The 21,682-nt window shown below is 36.2% G+C and overlaps 1 long non-coding RNA gene across 8 annotated transcripts; it reads right to left on the reverse strand.

Moving 5' to 3' along the window:
- Window positions 1-521: 521 nt before the first annotated feature.
- On the reverse strand, window positions 522-21,190 carry LOC143690221 (uncharacterized). Of its 8 annotated transcripts, none has more exons than XR_013179040.1 (6): window positions 21,100-21,190; window positions 19,501-19,758; window positions 17,943-18,025; window positions 3,804-3,882; window positions 2,769-3,092; window positions 522-705 (listed from the first exon to the last, which is right to left on the reverse strand). It is a non-coding gene; the product is annotated as an uncharacterized LOC143690221 (long non-coding RNA). The 8 variants fall into 8 exon arrangements; XR_013179039.1 differs by having other exon boundaries at window positions 2,769-3,096; XR_013179045.1 differs by lacking the exon at window positions 17,943-18,025.
- Window positions 21,191-21,682: the final 492 nt, after the last annotated feature.

Genomic DNA, 21,682 nt, shown 5'->3' on the forward strand with positions numbered 1-21,682 from the left:
GAGGTAATTAGGTTAATTTTGAAGTTGTGTAGGGCCAACAGGATTTACGAATTGATTCAATTTGGTTTGAGAGTGAAAGGGCAAAGTGAAAGCTATTTTCAAGTTTCGGGGCTTGAGCAATTGCTTAGTTTCTATTCTTCCCATTTAGTTGTTGGCCTATATAATCTAAGATTTAAAACCCAATTTGTCCTTATTAAATTACTTCTTAATAACCTGTGTTTTCTTTAAAAAGCAATTGCTGATATTTAGAAACAGTTCTGTAACCAAACTTATGTTTACATTGCACTAAGTTAAAATGGGTATAGTTCTTTTCTCCTTTATTACCAATCTTATGCTCTTGATTTTGAGCTGTTTGCTGACTCCCAGGATTGTCTCCATGCCCGACCTCTTCCCACAGCTTTCTGCCCTGTTTGTTCATATTTGCAATTTCCAGTTGGATATAAAACAGTATCTGTAGGCAGTAGAGGCAGACAACATACTTTTATTTCCTCTGTCTACCCTTATGATAGAAAGATGGCTGCGTAATTTTCTGCTTGGGATAAACTATGTGTATCTGAAACAGAGGAGAGACAGAAGATGGAAAAACATTGTTTATTTACTTCTAGGTGGGTAGACCTGTGATCTTCTGGTGGTATAACAGAAGAAGGCCACTGACTTGGTCTTTATCTAGTTCCATTGATCTTGTAGTGAATATTTTCCCTGTTCCTGGAAACAGAGGTATTATTTCCTACTATGAGATTAGTTTTAGGTGTTTCTGTTTTTCTTTTTTTTTCTTTTTCTCTTATTCTATGTACCCATATTTTAGTGGGACAATGGTACAAAGTGTGTCAAAGCTGACTTGGGCAATAAGCAGAAATTTAGAGGCTTTTAAGTTAAAAATAATATAACAAGCCACCTTAGTTAAAGAAAGCACCAGCTTACAACAAACTAAACTGTAACAGGAATTTATCCCCATTGGGCTCAGCAGGGTTCTGACATTTATTTTTTTGCATGGGCAGGCACCAGGAATCGAACCCAGGTCTCTGGCATGGCAGGCAAGAACTCTGCCACTGAACCACTGTGGCCTGCCCAGTTCTGACTTTTAACAACCTTTCAAAATGACATTGTTGCCTTCAATCAAAATTACCATTTAGAAGGCAGTGCGATGGTGGCTCAGTGGCAGAATTCTCGCCTGCCAAGTTGGAGACCTGCGTTCAGTTCCCGATGCCTGCCCATGTAAAAAAAAAAAAAAAAAAATTAGAGCTTGTGTGGGAAACTATGTCCTGTAAGACATCACATATACTCCACTGGTTTCTTCCAAACAGGCATTTGATCTGTGTTTTCCTTGAGCGGATTTGAAAACAGTCACTCCCATATATATATATATATACAAGGCCATTTTTTGAACCCTGATGGAATAATCTCTTTCATATAGGCCCAGAGAATTAAGAAACTTGTTTATCAATTTAGGATTAACATTTGAAGTGTTAAGAATCTGGTTTGTAGACCAAGTCCTGCTCTGGCTTGGTTGCTGTGGACATTGTCATTGAGGTAGTGGACCATTTATAGAAACTTCCTTATCTGAATTCCCTACCCAGGCCAGTGGAACAGCAAAAGAACACGAGCTCCGTGGACTTCCTAAGAGCAGAACCTTTAAGAATTCAGCTTTTATGTTATGTATAGGAATAGTACGTATGGTGGTATGAGTTTATAGGCAACATAATCTCTTTTGAAATGTGGAGAAAGGCCCATGCCAGCCCAGCAAGAAGGACTGAAACCTGGCCATCTGTTAGGAAAAGGAAAGAAGTGGCACCAACTGAAAGAGAAATGCCTTTGTCCAGAGGAAATTTTCCTTAGCATAGTCTAGCATCATTGCGAGTTTTCAACAATAGCACAAAGAAAGCTGTTTCATATATTCTGTCCCGCATAACCACACCTTTTTGTTTCTATAATGAAGACTGTCTTTCACATGAAGTTGTGGGTTGTTAATGTTCTAATATAATAATGTTATATTAAAATCATAGTTTAATATAATTTAAACTTCATAGTGTTAGGAATAGTGTGGTGCCCACCTAGCATTCTTATTCTCAGGATAACTTGAAGAAGTTTTAGTATCTGGAAAGGGAAAATAGCCTCTGGAAAAATGGCTGTTTGCAAAGTTAAAGTAGACTATTAACAGAAAGAAGTAGAGAAAGTAGTAAAGAATAATGACACATACCTTTCCTAGGGAAGGATTATATGGCTAAATTGGATGAGTGGTAAAAACTTCAGAACTTTCTGTGAAACTGTTCTCTTTGTTGAGTAATATCAGTGTTAAGTGCTATTTTTGAGCAACTTTTTAATGTCTAAGGTCCTATTCTATTTTTTGTGAGAAATCACATGCACACAAAACAAATGTTAGCATAATAGGGGAAGTGGAATGTTCTGTCCAAACCATAGTAGGAAATAATCAGAATCGATTTGCCCTGTCACTCCTATTTAGTTGCTAAAGAGCTTATTGAGTGTGTGTGCATGCATGTTCACAGGCTATTGTATAGTCTTTCAACATATGATTAATTTTCTAGAAACATACATAAGTACTGTTACAAATCCCTCAATGTGAGGCTTTAAAAAAATCAAATGGATGGTTCGAATGCCAGGTATCTTTGTGTCCTCTTAGCAACATGCATAATCTTCCATAAACGTCTTTTAACCTCTGCTACCCTTGGATATTAAGAAGTTACTAAATGACAATATTTCATGTGATGTTTAAAGCCTAATAAAAACTTGACTAATGAAAAAATACGCACCATTAGACGCAGTGTGACTTGCTCTCTTTTGTGGGTATTAATTGAAAGGGTTGTCGAAAGGGGACAAATAAAACCATGTCGTTCAAAATAGGAGCCATAATAATAAATTGTATGTTCCTTTGGGAAGCATTGAGTACATGCTTAGGAAAACAAGGGCATTCATGCTTCTTGGTCTTCAAACTGACTCTCTGTTGGTGCTCCTTCCAGCTGTCAGGGACTTGTAACCTGCTCAGGTCTCAGGTGGGAAAGCCGCAGTGGCCCAGCTGTTCTAAATAATCTGCAGAATTTATTATTAATCTGGACGATATAGAGGATAAGTATTGCCTTCCTTCAGAAAAGAAAATATATCAGAACAACTGAAACTCATAAGCCAATCTAGCATAGCATTATTTACCATACAGAGATTTTTATTTTTGACTCTCAAAGGGAAGTACCTTGAGACTTGTACAAAAAAGCAGTCTCCCATGTGCACTAAAACACAAATGGACTGTTTTTTGAAAAAGTCATCTAAATTCTTACACTGAATGGAAACATAATTTTCAGAAAGACTGTTTGAAAAAGTCATCTAAATTCTTGCCATTTAAGGAGGTCTTGATTATACTTAGAGAAATACTCAAAATTGTGGCTCTAGTTTTCTGTCACTTAGATCTTGGGCAGGAGCTTTAATTCCAGATGTTAAATATTAATTTTTCATTCCTGTTTTGAAATTGCCTCCATTAGCACCAAAGGATGGATTTTTGTCTATGGAAATGATTGTTACAGCTTTTTAGTGTAAATTACTGGCTTATAATATCAAAAGAATAAATATGTAGAATACTGGGTAGCTGTTCTTATAAACTTGACTCATCCATATTAGATGTTGTACCCCCAACTGTTACTATTCTCTTGGGCTTTTGGGCATGCATACATACATGCATGTATGTGTAGCTACTATATTAGAATGCAGATAGCAATAACAATACTGTATTTCCTCAGATTAAATAATAGGTTTTTTTTTTCATCTAAAATTAACACTGATGTCATTAGAATATGCACCTGGAAGGTAAGCTCCAGAATTGTGTCTTTTATTAGCAGTTGCTTGATTAGATGCTTTCGAAGCCAGGTTCAAATATCTCTAAAACAAAGGAAGATGCTTACATTAAGCTAAGGCACCAGAACTCATTGGAGACTACACAAATAAATGCTAATGTTGTGGACTGTTATGTGAGTCAGTCTACTCTAAATACATTATTTTTCTCTTTTGCTATTCCAAATGCTCAATTAAAGTCTTTACTTTTTCTAGTGCAGAATAACTTGAACATAGAATTAGTTCCATTTGAAGCAAGACAATATTAAGGTGTTGTCTAGGCTGCATTTGTATGATTTATATGCTAGCTTAAAAGTGACTCAATGAACTTGCAACTCACAACAAAGTAATACTATTATATTCTGAAATCCATGGTTAAATGAGTGCTGATCTCTAAAGCAGGATTATCTTTTTACTTGTCTATAAGTAATTCCTGACTGCAAATTTTTATAGTACCCTTTTCTGAATTTATTTTCATATTAATTGATGCTACCAAAAAGAAATCACACTGAATGAAAACAAAATGGATTTAACATAAAGATCCAGAAATAGGGTAATGTGAATTGGAGGCAGAAGAATTATGCATAAATATCTTTTTAAATAGAGGATATGCCAATGAATTAGTAGTTTGTGTCTTTATGTTATAAAATCAAAGGGTACATTATTCACAAGGATAGCACCTTGGAAAATGCTTACCACTGCTTTTCAAATGCTTATTTTTTATGATATGCTACATATTGAGTTAACATTTTATTAATAGAAAAAAAGGGATATAAAAATGATGGAATAAAAAGTCATCTGTAATTGAAATTGTTTTTCTTGTTAATCTTGGAAAATCCAAGACAAAGTGTTGTAAACAATACCTATAAATAGTGAGTCTATTATTTAAATAGCAAAGTATCATTTTCATGGAATAAAATTCAAAGTTCAAGAAGGAAGAGTTCGAGTTAGTCTAAATCAGGGGTACTGCCTCTAATTGTCACATAGCTACCCTATTTGGACACCTGAGAAATTTGATTCCTTTCTTTAGGTTCTGATGAAAGAGATTTAGTGCTTTGTTCAGGAGTTTGATCTCATTGCATACATGAAATTCTTACTTATAAACAAAGCAAAATTTCTCCTTATAACTTACTTATAGAATATAAATTTGAGGTCAATGTTTACATGTTATCGCTTAAAGCCAAAATAGCTATAGATTAAGATTAGAAGAGCCGTTAGAGACATAATTAAATAAATGTGATATGTGAACTTTGGATACTGATTTAAATAAGGCCTAAAAAGACTTTGAGGCAATAGGGAAAATTGAATGTGGATTAGGATGAATATAATATTAGGATGTGTACAATATTAAGAATTTAAGTTTGTGTCTAATAATGAAATGGCCTCTGTGTGTGTCTCTGTCTCTCTTTAAAATCTTTGTCCTTTAGAAATACTGAAATATTTATAGGGAAAAATATATGACATCTTGAATTTGTTTAAAAATACTCCAGAAAAGATTCAGAAGAGGATTGAAATAAGAACAGCAGTGAGTTGATGTTTGCTGAAGCTGAGCAAATATGTTTGAAAATTTTTCCCTAGAAAGTATTAGGAAAAATATAGCACTCATAGCCTTATATATACATTCATGGAAGCATTATCCTTAAAAGTAGTCATCTGAAAGGTTGTTTGTCACTTATTATGTATTCCAGTGATAATACCACTAATTAAAATATCTCTGAAGTGCACATTTTGGAAATGTGTTCACACTGATGGAATTCTCAGGGTGTGGACTACATGGTCCAAGACAGAGTTTGGGTTTCAGAGAGAGCCAGATAAGCTAGAGTCTTTTGTCAGCCAACACAGCACATCCAAAGACAAAGAAAATTTTCAAGTCAGTCTGTTTGGAAATCTAACTTCATACAGTGGAAAAATCATTGCTAACATCTAGTTTAAATAACTTAACAATAGAATGAAGTTCTGGATTCAAGATCTAAGTGTTTGCAGTAGGGTGAAGATGAGATGAAAGATGAGAGATACTGTTAATCTCAAGCATGCTCAGGATAGGGAAATATTACTAGATAAGTGTTATGAACACTGGTAGGGCGGTGTCTTCTGTTCCCTTGGCTGGGCTGGTAGATGGGCAGGGGTGTAAGCTTGGTTAAAGAGCAGGTGAACAAGAAGCCAGTGCAGTAATGTCAGGCACAAAACTATAGAATTACAGCTCATTTGAGAGCACAGATTTCATCATTCAGTTTGATCAATTTTTTTTTTAAATTAGAGAACTTGTGGGTTTACAGAAAAATCATGCATAAAAGATAGGGTTCCCATATAACATCCATTTAGCACCTTGCATTGATTGGTGTGATCCATTTGTTATAGTTAATGAAAGCACACTTTTATGAGTATACTGTTAAATGCCCATGGTTTAACTTGCAGTTCACTGTGTTGTGCAGTTTCATGGATTTTAACAAAAATCTTTTAATGCATTAACCTAACATTTCCCCCTTTTAACCACTTTCAATATATAATTCAGTTCTGTTAATTATGTTTATAATGTTGTACTTAGCATCAGCACCACCCCAAAACTTTTCTTCCATTCCAAATAAACTCTGTGTACTTTAAACCTTAACTCCCATTACCTACTCTCCCCTCCCCATGCTCCATCCCCTGGTAAGATATATTTGGGATTCTGACTCTGAGTGTGGTTTTTCAAATTATTTCCTATCAATGATATCATCCAATGTTTTTCCTTTTGTGTCTGGCTTATTTCACTCAACATGACGTCTTCAAGTTTCATCCATGTTGTTTCATGAATCAGAACTTCAGTCCTTTTTAATGCTGAATAACATTCCATTGTAAGTATATATCACATTTTGTTAATCCATTCATTGGTTGATAGGCACTTGGGTTGCTTCCATTTTTTGGCAATTGTGAATAATACCATGATGAACATTGCTTTGCAAATATCTGTTTACATTCTTGCTTTCAGTTCTTTTGGATATATATGTACACACACACACACACCCCTAGAAGTGGGATTGCTGGTTCATGTTGTAATTCTATAATAACTTTCTGAGAAACTACCATGCTTTCTTTTGTAGCAGCTACATTGTTTTGTGTTGCTGCCAACGATGAATGAATGTTCCTATTTTTCCATATCCTCTCCAACACCTGTAATTTTTCATTTTTTAATAGGCATCCTAGGGAGTATTTCATTGTGGTTTTGATTTGCATTTCCCTAATAGCTGATGTTGAGCATCTTCATGTGCTTTTTGGCCAGTTGTATATTTTCTTTGGAGAATGTCTGTTCAAGTCTTTTGCACATCTTTTAAATGGGTTGTTGTGTTGAAGGAATTCTTTATATATTCTGGGTACTGAACCCTTATAGGACATGTGGTTTCCAAATATTTTCTCCCATCATGTGTGTTGTCATTTTATTCTCATGATTAAGTCCCTTAAGGTACAAAAGTTTTAAATTTTTATGAGATCCCACTTACCTATTTTTTTCTTTTTCTTGTCCTTTTGGTATATAGCCTAAGAAACCAATGCCTGACACAAGGTCCTGAATTTGCTTCCCAATATTTTCTTCTAGGCTCCTATATTTAAAACATTCTGAGTTAATTTTTCTATATGGTGTGAGTAGGGGTCCACTGTCATTCTTTTGCATATGGAGTTCCAGTTTTCTCAACACATTCTTTGAAGAAACAATTCTTTCCTAATTGAGTGGTTTTTGCCTCCTTGTGAGATCAGTTAACCGTAAATGTGAAGGTTGATTTCTGAACTCGCAACATGATTCCATTGATCTAGATTCTGTCCTTATGTCAGTACATCAGTACCATGCTGTTTTGATGGCAGTGGCTTTGTAATAGGTTCTAAGATCTGGAGGTATTAATTGTCCAACTTGTTTTCCTCTTTTTCAAGATGTCTTTGGCTATTCAGGGTTCCTTATTCTACATAAATTTTATTTTTCCATTTTTGCAAACAAGGCTGTTGGAATTTTTATTGGAATTGTATTGAATCTATAAATCACTTTGGGTAGAATTGGCATCTTAATATTTAGTCTTCCAATCCATGAATATGGAATGTCCTTCCATATTTATTTGTCTTCTTTGATTTCTTTTCAGCAATGTTTTGTAGTTTTCTATGTGCAAGTCTATTTACATCCTTGGCTAGATTTATTCCTAGATACTTGATTCTTTTCATTGCTATTATGAATGGAATTTTTTCTTGATTTCTCCTTCTGATAGTTCATTGTTTGTATATAAAAACACTACTGATTTCTGTGTGTTGACTGTGTAACCACCACTTTGCTGAATTAATCTATTAGCTCCAGAATCTTTGTTGTGAATTTTTCAGGACTTTCTGTGTATAGGATCATGACCCATTTGCAAATAAGGAAAACTTTACTTCTTCCTTCCCTATTTGGATGCTATTTCTCTTTCTTGCCTAACTGCTCTGGCCAGCACTTCTAGTACAATCTTGAATAACAGTGGTAACAATGAATGCCCTTGTATTTTTCCTGATCTTAGAGGGAAAGCTTTTAGTTTTTACCAGTAAATAAGATGTAACTGTGGGGTTTTCATATATGCTGTTTATCATGTTGAGGAAGTTTTCTTCTATTCCTAGTGTTTTAAGTGTTTATATCATTCAAGGGTGCTGGTTTTTGTCAAATGCCTTTTCTGCATCAATTGTATGATCATGTGCTTTTACCCCTTTATTCTGTTAATGTAGTGTATTACATTAATTGGTTTTGTATGTAAAACCATCCTTGCATACTGGGAATAAATCCTACATCATCATTTTGTGTGATTCATTTAATATGCTGTTATTTGGTTTGCTGATATTTTATTGAAGGTTTTTACATGTATAGTCATAAGGGATATTGGTCTGCAATTTTGTTTTCTCATAGTATCTTCACCTTGCTTTGTTATGAGGGTGATATTGTCCTTGTAGTATGAATTGGAGAGTGTTCTATCCTTTTCAGTTTTTTGGAAGAATTTGAGCAGGATTTGTCCTAATTCTTCTTGGAATGTGTGGTTAAAATTCCCGTGTGAAGACATCTGGTCCTGGATTCTTCTTTGATGGGAGATTCATGATTACTGATTCAATCTCTTTACTAGTCACTGATTTATCAAGATTTCCTGCTTCTTCTTGAGTTAGTGTCAGTACTTTGTTTCTCTGTATTTGTCCATTTCATCTAGGTTATCTAATCTGTTGGCATACGGTTGTTCATAGTATCCTCTTAAAGTCCTTTTTTTTTTCAGTGGGATTGGTAGTAATATCCCCATTTTCATTTCTGATTTTAGTTATGTTTGTCCTTTTCTTTTTCCTTTATCAGTCTAGCTAAGGGTTTGTTGATTTTATCGATCTTTTCAAAGAACCAGCTTTTGGTTTTGTTGATTCTTTTTTCTTCCTTTATTGCATTTATCTCCACTGTAATCTTTATTTCCTTTCTTCTCTCTTTAAGTTAGCTCTGCTTTTTCTAATTCTTCCAGTTTTGAGGTTAGATCTCCAATTTGAAGTCCTTCTTTCTTTCCTTTTTTTTTTTCTTAACATGGGCAGACTCTGGGAGTTGAACCTGGGTCTCCAGCACAGCAAGCAAGAATTCTGCCATTGAACCACCATTACCTGCCCTGAAGTCCTTCCTCTTTTAATGTAAGCATTTAGAGCTATAAATTTTCTTCTCGGCCGCCTTGCCTTTGCTGCATCCCATAAATTTTGATATGTTATACTTATTTTCATTTGTTTCAAGATATTTCCTAATTTCTCTTGCGATTTCCTCTTAACCTATTGACTAAGAGTATATTGTTTAATTTCCACATATTTGTGAATTTCCTATTTTTCTGTTTGTTACTGTTTTCTGGCTTCATTCCATTGTGGTTGGAAAAGATACATTGTATGATTTTAATATTTTTTAATTTGTGAAGACTTACTTGGTGACCTAATATTGTGTTCTCTTCTGGAGATTGACCTATGTGCATTGTGGTAGTTAGATTCATTTGTCAACTTGGCCAGGTAAGCGTGCCTAGTTCTGTTGCTGTGGACATGAGCCAATGATATGTGAACCTCATCTGTTGCTAATTATATCTGCAGTCGGCTAGGAGGTATGCCTGCTGCAGTGAATGTCATTTGGCTTAATTGGCTTGTGCTTAAATGAGAGAGGTCAACTATCACAGCCCAAGCAGCTCAGCAAACCTCATCTCAGCACTCTCAGCTCAGCCCAAGCCTTTGGAGATGCAGAAAGGAATCACCACAGGGAAAGTTGTTGGAACCCAGAGGCCTGGAGAGAAGGCCAGCAGAGATTACCCTGAGCCTTCCCACTTAAACCTTTCCCAAGTTGAAAGTTAGCTGCCTTTCCTCTGAAGAACTAATGAAATAAATCCACCCCCCCCCCTTTTTTTTATCATGGGCAGGCACCGGGAATCAAACCTGAGTCCTTGGGCATGGCAGGCAAGCATTCTTACCTGCTGAGCCACCGTGGCCCACCCTAAATTCCCTTTTATTAAAAGCCAATCTGTCTTTGGTGTGTTGCTTTCCAGCAGCTAGCAAACTAGAACATGCATTCACAGAGAAAATGTGCTTTCTTGTTATTGGGTGCAGTGTTCCATATATGCCTGTTATGTGTAGTTTGTTGGGGTATATCTTTCATGGCCGGTATTTCCTTATTGATCTTCTTTCTAGAATGCGCTATCCATTATTGAGAGTGGTGTGTTAAAGTGTCCTGCTAAATGTAGAACCATGTATTTCTCCCTTCAAATGTGTCATATTTGCTTTATATATTTTGGGGTACTGCTTTTAGGAATATAAATGTTTTTGTTACATTTTTCAAATTGACCACTTTATTAGTATATTTTGGTCATTTCTTTTCCTTTATAATGATTTTTTTACTTAAAATCTATAGTACTATGTGCCAGTTTGAAAAGATTATGTACTCTAGAAAAGCCATTTTTTAATCTTGATCTACCTTGTGGGAGGGAGCCATTTCTTTTAATCCCTATTCAGCACTGTAGGTTGGAAGCCTGATTAGATTATCTCCATGGAGATATGGCTCCACCATTTGTGGGTATTAACCTTGGATTCGAGGGAGATGTGACTCCACCCATTCCAGGTGGGGCTTGATTAGTTTACTGGAATCCTTTAAAAGAGGAAACATTTTTGAGAGAGCAGCAAAGCCATGAGAACCACCAGAGCCCACACAGCCAGAGACTTTTGAAGATGAAGAATAAAACATCCCTGGGGGAACTTCATGAAATAAGAAGCCTGGAGAGAAAGCAAACAGACGTCACCATGTTCACCATTGCCCTTGCAGTTGAAGGAGAAACCCTGAACTTCATCAGCCTTTCTTGAGTGGAGATAACCTCTTGTTGGTGCCTTAATTTGGACATTTTTATAGACTTGCTTTAATTGGAACGTTTTCATGGACTTAGAACTGTAAACTTGCAACTTAATGAATTCCCCCTTTTAAAAGCTGTTCCATTTCTGGTATATTGTATTCAGGCAGCTTGTAAACTATAACATACTATATTACCTGTTATTAGCATAGCCCTGCAAGTTCATTTTTGGTTACTATTGCTTGGTGTGTTTTATACCCCTCCCCCCATCCTTTCACTTTAAAACCACTTGTCTTTGAATTTAAGGTGGTTCTCTTGTAACAGAATATGGTTTCATGCTTTTTATCTATGCTGCCAAAAATCAACCTTTGACTGGAGAGTTTAATCCATTTACATTTTAAATCCCCTCTGATAATGCAGGACCTTCTTCTGCCATGTGCTATTTAGTGTTTGTAGGGCTAATGCTTTTTTTGTCCCTCAGTTCTTCCATTAACGTATACATTCATATTTATTTGATTTTTTTATTGTACCCTATTGAATTAATACTCACTTTTAGGGTTATATTTTCATATATTTTCCTAAGGTTATCATGAGGTTAAAATATGATATACAAAATCTATAACAGTCATAAATTGATTTGATATTAACTGGGCTCTAATAGCAAACATGTACACTATTCCGATATTCCTCCATCCCTCTACCATTAATTGTTATAAATTATATCGTTGTGTAGAATATGTCCCAGAGCATAGATTTATCATTACTTTTTGTCCATTTGCATTTTAGGGCCTGTAGGAAATCAGAAGTGGCATTATATACCAAAAAATACAATGACACATTATTGGCATTTCTAGTTACCCATATGGTTATCTTTACTGGAGGTCTTTATTCCTTTAGGTTGCTTTGAATCACGGTCTAGTGTCCTTTCCTTTCAGTGTGAAAAGCTGCCTTTAGTATTGCTTACAGGGCAGGTCTAGTGGTGATGAACTCCCTCAGTTTTTGTTTATCTAATAATGTCTTAATCTCACCCTCATATTTGAAAGGAAGTTTCATTGGATATAAAATTCTTGGTTGGCAGTTGCTTTCTTTCAGTACTTTTAAGTATTTCAACCCACTGCCTTCTTGTTTCCTAGGTTTCTGATGAGAAATGGGCACTTAATCTAATCTGGATTCTCATGGTTGCTTTTCTCTTGCAGCTTTCAGAGCTCTACTTGTCCTTTGCATTTGACACTTTAATCAGTATGTGATGAGGCAAGTTTCTCTTCAAGTTTACCTTGTTTAGTGTTCTCTGGGCTGTTTGGGAGTTTATATTAACAGTTTTTGCTAAGTTTGGTATCATTTATTTCCTTAACTGTTCCTCATGTCCCAATCTCTCTTCTCCTTCTGGGTCTCAATAATATGCTTATGGATACATTTATGGTGTCAGCAGGTCTTAAGTGATTTTCATTTTTTACAATTCTTCTTTTTTATTTTTCCTCAGCCTGACTTATTTTTGTCTTTTCTTCAGATTTCTCTGTCTTTTTTTCAGCTTCTCTGATTCTTTCTTCTGCCGGCTCCTATCTGTTGTTAACCCCCTGCCGGGACTTTTTCACCTCAATTATTGTAGCTTTCAACTCCAATAGTTTGGTTCCTTTTTAAAATTTCTATCTCTTTCTAGAGATTATCATTGTTTATTCTCTAAAAGCTTGCCTTATTCATTCATTAAGTGCCATCTGGCTGCCAAGTGCTAGGGCATGAGAGTAAATCACCTGACCTTTGGAAGCACTGAATACATACAGCTAACTTCCTTTCCTTCCCTAGGGATCTCTTCCCATGAGGATGTGAAGCAGTGTTAATGCTGAGACACATCCCCATTCACACGCAAAGCAGGTGATCAAGATCCCTCATGACTCTGGTCTAGACAGAAACCATTGCAAAGGTGTCCTTGATCTTGCAGGTCTCCTGTCACCACCTGTATGAACCAGTGATTGATTGCTCTGTTAGAGAACTACCGTGCATGGGTAGGGCGTGGGAGACAGGAAGATGGTTGTAAATCTGATATTTGACACAGTGAATGCATTATCAAGTCGTTAGCCCCCATCAAATGTGGTGATTATATTTTCTGTCAGCCGGTATAGTATAGATTCAGAAGAGAAGCAGTTAAGTTTTAATGGATTTGCTGTAGCATTTGACAGCCTATTGGCCCTAATTATATTGAAAAATCTATACCGAGTATCTGGATGTTTAACTATTCTAGGAAAAATATTTTTCCTAAACAGGTAAATAAGAACTGATATTAGCAACAACAAAGCAGAAAAAAAAAAATAGAAAAGAACAGAGTTGCTTCAAAAAAGCGTCGAATTTTTCTTTTTCAAAACATAGATCCAAACCCCAGTGGTTTTTTTTTTTTTTTTTAGTAATTGATAATGTGGCTTAGCAAAAGTGGTTTTCTGACTGTAATACCTGCAGGAAGCTTACACACAAAGTGGCCGCAAAAGAAATTTGAATTGATCACAAACACTAAGCTGTATTGGAGAAAAGCACAGATTCTCCAAACAAGAAGAGGGATGAGATCTGAAGTCAGTGTAGGTCCTGTGATGTTAAACCTGGTGAAATAAGAGCAAGGGGGTCAATTTATTATTTTTTTTAATACAAGTGTTAATGAGCTGTCTTGCTACAGCAACAGCAGAGATCCTTTGAAGTGTCCAAATCCTCAGAAGACGGCATTTGAAGAGACGTACAGATATCTGCTATAATCAATAGAAACAGTGGCAAAAGCATTAATTAAAGCTGCTGCAGTGTTTTGCAATCTAATGAGGTTGAGATTTTAGATAATTGTAGTACAGTAAATGGGGTAAAGAAATCGACGCTATTTGTCTCCTATGCAGGCTAATTTTCCATGCACAATAAAAATTTACTAATATTCCCTAACAGCTGCTCTAAACCCACTGAGGATTTGGAAGTCATGATACAATATTAGTAAGAAAATTAGAGTGGTGGCAAATCACAAGTTGCTTTCTGAGTAACAGTAGGAGGTCAGTTAATATTAAATATCCACTGCCTGTACACACATTCACATTTCCTAGGAGAGTCTAAGCAAAATACAGCCTTCAGGGGTACACACTTAGAATCTTATGCATGACAACAACTGAGATGCTGATATCAGCTAATGAAATTCTGACACTGGAGAAGGACACCCCCACCCCCACCCCTCCCCCATCCCCCAAGGCTCCGAACAAAGCCCTTGAAGAAAACAGGGATAAATTCCTTGTTGAAAATATGAACAATTGATCTCATTTGTTTGTCCAACATGTATTTATTGAAAGCCTTCTTTCTCTCTACTCTGGTTAGGCCCTGGAGGGGTCCTTGTGTACAAATTCAGACCCTGTCATTGACCTCATGGAGTTCAAGATCGATGAGCAGAGATATATTTTAATGAAACAACAATGCAAGTAGATATATATTTACAATGGTGAAAATGGCTTTGGAATGAAGGTACCTGGCATATAACAGAAGAAACTGATCTTAACTAAGGCGGGTGATTAGGGATTATTAGGAATTTTAGGAGAAATCTTGGTAGGGAAAGTATATGCAAAGAGCCTGTGGCCTGAAAGAGCATGGTTCTTTGAGCAACTGACTGAGTGAGGTTTGGAGGGCAGAGACAAGGAACAAGATATGAAATGAGATGGAGACCTATAGGCAGTCATCAGACTATGTGGGCCACAGTAATTTTTCTTAGAAACCATGGGAAGCTGTTGAGGTTTAGGCTGAGAGGTGTCATAAACCTTTTGAAGAGATTGATCTAGGTAAATTGTGAAAGAATAGATTGGAAGAAGGCAAATAGATTACTAAAGTCTGCAGTCCGGGGCAAGAGGGCACAAGTTTGGACAAGGATGGTAATGACATTGGAGAACCATGAACAACTCAAGAGATATTTAGAGGGTAAAATATGTAGAAGTTAATAAAGTTTTACATATGGGGAGAAATAAATGTGAGGCAGGTGTTGAAGATGTCTCCTAGATTCTGACTTTCATAAGAGAATGGAGAGGGCACAATTTCCTTGGGAATGGAATCCTGGATAAGTAACTGGTTTATTTCAAGTTCAATTTTGGCATAGATTTGGTTGGGGGTAACTTTGAATCATACATGTGGAGCTTTTTTGACTCCAGTTGGATATTTGGACTGAATCTCTATGTCGAGAGGTCTAGAATAGACATATTTGCATGTCATTGAAATAAAGATTGGAAATAAAACTATACGTGTGTGTGAAATCATCCATGGAAAGAGAAGAAAGCAAGTGAAAAGAGAAGGCAGCTAATATGAAGCCTGGAGAGACTATAATATTTAATACAGTGATTTTCAAAGTGCAGTCCCAGACCAATAGCATCAATATCAGCTGTGACTCTTGTAGAAATGCAGACAAACATAATGAATAGAAATGTTGGGGTTAGACCCTAGCAATAATCAGTCACTGGCAGAAACAGATGTTTCTTTTAAATACTGAAGTTTGAGAACCAATGATAATGGAAGGGAAGAGGAAGATGAATCTAAAAATTTAGACTGAACTGTCAAATAGGAAAAGGAAAACCAGGAGATCATTCATGCTAGGGAAGAGAGTAATTCAAGAGAAAGTCAAGGTCAACAGAATAAAATGTTTATGAGAGATCAAGTGAAATGGAGATCACTTCTGACTTTGGAAACAGCTATTTCAGTCAAGGATTGTCATGAAAACAGACTGATGTGCATTGAAAAATTAGTGGGAGTGTAAGTGAGCAGAGAGTAAGTATAAACTACTTGTTTGGGGTAAGTTTGAATAGGTTCTGTATCTCAGGGGCAACATAGGGATGCCTTTTAAGAGGTGTCACGAGCATGTTTGAATGCTGATTGGAAAGAGGCAGATGTGGTAAACCAGTAGAGAGGGTTCTTGGGAAGGCCAGATAGAAGGACTGGATTTAGATCAATTTCTCTCTTGTAGCTCAAGGGACCAGGAATCTCTCTTCTCTGTAAACAGGACGAAGTCCTTCTATTCCATGAATTGTCTACCAGTGAACCTATAAATAAGATCATTTCAGAGAAGGAAAAGGTGAAAGGTGTTATGAGGAATATGAGTTAGGAAAATGAAGTAGACAGTGATTGAGGATAGTATTATAAGATAGTTCCCTATCGTATGTTGCTACTTTATACAGATATAGCTCCAGTTTTCAGGCAGTAATTGGCATATTCATAAACATTTGTTGAAGGAAAGAATAAAAGCATAGGTGCAAGTGTCTAAGTTGGTAGGTCTGATAGAGGTAAAGTGAAGCATTTTCTCCTGAGTTCTATTTTCTTATAAGGTTAAAGAAAACAGAAGTCATCTTCTTGAGAACAAGAATCTAGGGGAATTCAGGGATGTCGGAGGCTGTCTGAAGTATGGAGGTTTAAACTAGTTGAGAGAGTAAGACAGTGAGTTGACAATAGAAACCCACTGTAGGCACCTGGGAGTATTAAGGGTTGATTTTATGATAATTATAAAATTATCTAAGTGGTATAAATTTCTCTGTTGAATGACTTTCTCCCAGGTGCTCAGCTGTCTGGATGTAGACATAGAAAAATCAGGTTGGGTTCAACAGGGTTGGTATTTAGCTAGATGGTGCAGCCAAAATCCAGAGAAGCAGGGGCGTTAGGAATACTAGCAAAAATGTCACTGTATACTACAGACTTCAGGGTCTGACAAAAAGTTAAAGAAGGATCATAGCAGGAATGGTTGAACAAGAAATCTGGGAGATTAGTAAGTTGTAACGGAAGAGTAGGATACATGAATTAGAAGTTTTTTATGAGTTACGGCTTCCATGATGAACAGACATGTGAAGTTCAGGTAGAGGTAGAAAAAATATTTGAAACAGAGGTCAGTGAACTGGGTTTTTCACTTAGAAAATGTTTGGAGTTTCCTGAAATATCTTATAACTCAACCATATATATAAAATCTGTATGAAATGCTCAACTAAAAATAAGAACAGGGTGGGCCACGGTGGCTCAGCAGGTAAGAGTGCTTGCCTGCCATGCCGGAGGACCCAGGTTCGATTCCCGGTGTCTGCCCATGTAAAAAATAAAAATAAAAAAATAAAAATAAGAACAGATAATAACTAACTTCTAGATCCCAAACCATGAACCTAATTGGTATGTGTTAATATAAGCATGTCATTTTTATGCTGACCTTAGAATTGCATCTCTGAATTATGAATAATACAATGAAATCTCATTATTCTCATTTTACTAAAGAATTGATAATTTGGTTACAGGCTGGGCTGATATTTTGTGTTATTAGGGGAAGAGCTATAGAGAAAGAAGAAATGGATTTGTTTATTGATTCTGCCACTCTCCTTTTTGTGGCCTTGGTCTCTATTGAGCCTCTGTTTTTGTAAAAAGTAGAGAAAATTAAATGTCTCACAACCTTATTGTGATGACTAAATCAAAACATGTATGTGAAATGGTTTATAAACTACAAACCCAAAATAGGCCTTATAATCTACAGGATATTAGGTAAGTTAACATTAAAATAAGATTTCAACAAAATGATTATAAGATCTTACTACACCTTTAAAGTAGCTTAGAAGCATTTGTTTGCAAATATATAGATTTACAATCATTATTAAAGCAGACTAAAAAGCTCCATTTGCCAGATGTGCCTGAAATTAATAAACACATTTATTAAAATTGTTTATAATCCAGATTTTTTTTCTGTCAGAGAATCTTTTCCCACAGTATAATTTTATTTCAAATATAGCAATTCGAGCACCCTGACTATACATGTGTCTGTGTGTGTGCACAGCATACCTGTACCTTTTTTTTCTTTTCAGAGCAAAGTTGTTATCCATAGTAATCATTCTTTTATGGAATGGTTCAATCGTGGAAGCATCAAATTCCTACATCAAGAAAATTAATAAATAGACTAGCCAACACAACTTGTCACCAAAAACCACATAAAATATTTCATTGTATTTTTGCAGTACTAAATTAGTTTTTTTGTTTATTTGTTTTTTTCCTGGTTCCTTTGTTTGTTTGTTTGGTTTTTGAAGAAGACATGCCTTGGTTTTAACCTGGTATTTGGTGTTTTGAGACTGGGGGCACAGCAACAGGTAGGCTTCTGTCAGAGAATTCACTTTTCTTTTCTTGTTTTCTCTATTAAAAGTCCTTGGGATTGAGTAATTTTAAAAGAAGTACAAAGTTACACTTGTGATTTTACAATTTACAATTCTTTTCTGAAGTATGATATAGAATTCTAAAGTCTAAAATTTACAGTGTTTTTGAAATGATGCAAAGTATTCTAAAATTAAGTCTTTTCAAGAAATGAGGACAAACTTCATTTTTACAACACGAAAATAATCACAAAATGCATCAATAAAGTAACAGCCAAGCTCTCTATCTACTGATCTGACAGCATCTATAAACCTCCTTCTCCACATTCTTTTGAGTTGGTAATTCAGTGTGGATATTATAGGCAGTGGACTAATTAACCCCTAGGCATGAAATGATTGTACGTCTAGGCCCACTGCCCTATGAAGGTACTACTTGAAAGTTCTATGAATATGTTTTGATTACTTAAATCTAAATAGTCTCAAATCATTAAGAGAAGGAGGCTGTATGTTTTTTCAAATCGACTCAACAAAGTCTGGGCTTACCCATCCATCAAGTGAAAATGATATTTAATTGATGACTGCTGGGAAAGTTCAAAGAAAAATCACTAATGCCATTCTCCATGCCCTGGATTGTTTCTGAATTACACTGCCACAGTGCCAGCACATGTGAGGCAATTTTCAGTAAACCCTCTGTTATTTTAAATCCTTGGTAAGGAAATTCTTAATTTATGTTTTTTCTCTCTACTTGTTATGGAAAACATCACCCAGGAACAATACAAATCCTTGTGCCATAGGCAGGAGGAAAGGAAGTAGAATACTTAAGTGTTACATTAAGGGAAAAACAAGTCAAACACAATAACATTTGTGATAATGGTACAAGTTTATTTTCTTCAAGTTGGGTACAATGTAGGAAATGCAATCAGGAAAACTAGTTTAGTTTCCTATTAGCACTGCCTTGTGATTCCAAAATTGCTGTGATTTGAATACTTTTGTTTTTCCATTTTCTGGAAGATCCTCAAAGCTAAACCCTGGCTTTGCGGCTTACAGAGAAAACATTCTACCCGTATTCCCTTCCAAGGGATAAGTCAAAACTGACAGCACCCTGAAGGTATAAACAAGGTCACAGAGGCCAGAAAAGTCATTTCTTGTCAACCCCAGTGTAGCACTGGCATGGATGTGCCCGCATGTTTTTTTTGCAGTCTCAGTGACTGGCGAGTACTATTGACCAGCAAGGGATAGGAATGGAAGCATCAAGAACTCACCTGTCACATGGACATTGAAGGCTCCCTCAATCAACAGGTGTCAGGACAAAACTAAGGCCAAGTAACAATTTCCAAATAGTTGTTCTGCTGTACTTTGTCACTGCTTATTTCTTCATACGTTCTGCATGCTTTGATTTTTCAGCCACTAGGGATTTTTCCATTTATTCAGAGCAGTAGGGTGGAAGCAGAGAGGTGGTTGGGGAGATGGGATCAGTGGCTATCCCTGAGATTATTTCCAAAAACAGTGCCTTTTCAGACCTAGTGGAGAAAGAAGGTTAAAGAGTGCTCCTTTATTTGCCTGATGATAGACCTTCATTATGTAGATGATTCAAAAAGGCCATTTAATCTTTCATGCTCTAACTTCTCAGTCTACCTATTTGCTGTTCCTTTTCCTTACTCCCTTTTATCTTAGAAAATTCCTAATCAGATTCCTACGTCTCTGAGACATCTCTTGCAATGAGGAGCCTTCCCTATCTCCCCCAATTTGGGCTAGGAAGTTCTTTTCTATGTGTCCATTGGCCTGTTTTAACAACTCAGCATTCAGTGTATTACCATGTTATAATAGTCTGTTGACTGAATTCCTCACTAAACTGTACACCGACTAATGAAAGAATTACTATCTGTCTAGAATTCCTGGTGTCTTAAACTCCTAGGACATAATAGGCCTGCAATAAGTACTTGTTAAAGGGATAAATGAATAAATGCACTATAGCAAAGTGTATGCCATCTAGGGGGATTTGAAATGCAACCTTGATCTAATTTTGAAGTTACATATATATAAATAAAACATCACAACTGTGGTGGCAGAAGAAAGAACATATGTTTTATTTCCATCTAACCATTGATTAGGAGGCCTTAAAATGGGACTTTACAGATTGATCACAGTTGACTGATTAAAAATATATCTATGTAATGACTAAGCTATTATCTATAAAATAGTAGGGAGTACATATGTGATGGTATAGGTCAGTATTTATGATGTTTCAGTTTTCCACCAACATCAAGTATTTCTGGCAATGAATATGAGTGTTGAAAATGAGCACACCATTTATGTCTGAACTAGGGCAACAGTAAATCCATTTGAGGATGGCATGGTGGCTGTCTTGCTATTTGTTTAAGAAGAGGTGGGAAACATATTCTAAAAGTGTTATTGCTTAGAGCAAGGCAGGGGAAATCTCTGTTGAAGATAAAAGTTTGAACTGAAACATGTTGAGCATTCTAGAAAGCTCACAGAGGCTGATAGCAATAGATTTGAGCTTTCCTAGTAGGGAGCAGCAGTTTGAAAGTGTCAGTTTTGAGTGAGATGAAAGTTTTTTATGTTAATAGCTTGTCATACACATACCCTATATGGAGAAGACTGTTTTCATATTCTATGACCTTGACACTTTGGTTGGGATGAAATTTCTCAATTTTGTTAACTCTCCCATCTAAGTAGTTCTCTAATACAGCCTCCTCTTTTCTCCATTTCTACTAATTTGGTTTTGTACCTGTCACTTAGTAAACACTCTGCTTGTTGAGTGACTCAAAGACAAGATGTTTTTACTTAACACTGTTAAGCTTGAGAGAAGACCCTTCCAGGATGTCTGTGGACTTGCATACCTGTACCTGGGTATGTGTGGGATCCTAACTCGCTGCTGTGAGTGGCTCCATGGTCTGCATTTTAACAGACCATGTCGAAGATACAGTTGGGAGGAGTGACATCATAATGGTGGTAGAGTGAGCTGCTCCAGGGTTCTGTCCTCCCATAGAAATTTGAACAAAAAGCAAACACTGGAAGAACCGTCTTTCTCAAAGCTATAGAAAACATTAAAGCATTGTAGTAAATGGACAAGTGCCTAGGGAAGGCAATCTAAAAAAATGGTAGGGAAAGCTCATGTGTACTTTTGTGGCTCTTTCCCTAACCCCTCCCCATTTTAATATGCAGCCAGTCCATACTCCCAAGTGTGAATCTTTGGTCCTCATTATGGAGGGAACAGAGTAAGCTTTATGAACATATTAGAGTGAGTGTATTTACCAATATATTTGTCAGCATGAAGAGCTGAACCTGGATGCTCAACTCTGTAAGCCCTGGGACTTAACTCTGGTAGAGATGCACCAAAAATGCTATAAGAACATTCAGACTGCAGCTACCTGTAATAAAGGACTACTGGATTTAAGTCTTACAGTATAGACCCTGGATTCA

The sequence above is a fragment of the Tamandua tetradactyla genome, chromosome 7, assembly GCF_023851605.1.
Source record: "Tamandua tetradactyla isolate mTamTet1 chromosome 7, mTamTet1.pri, whole genome shotgun sequence".
In the NCBI taxonomy this organism is placed as follows: domain Eukaryota; kingdom Metazoa; phylum Chordata; class Mammalia; order Pilosa; family Myrmecophagidae; genus Tamandua; species Tamandua tetradactyla.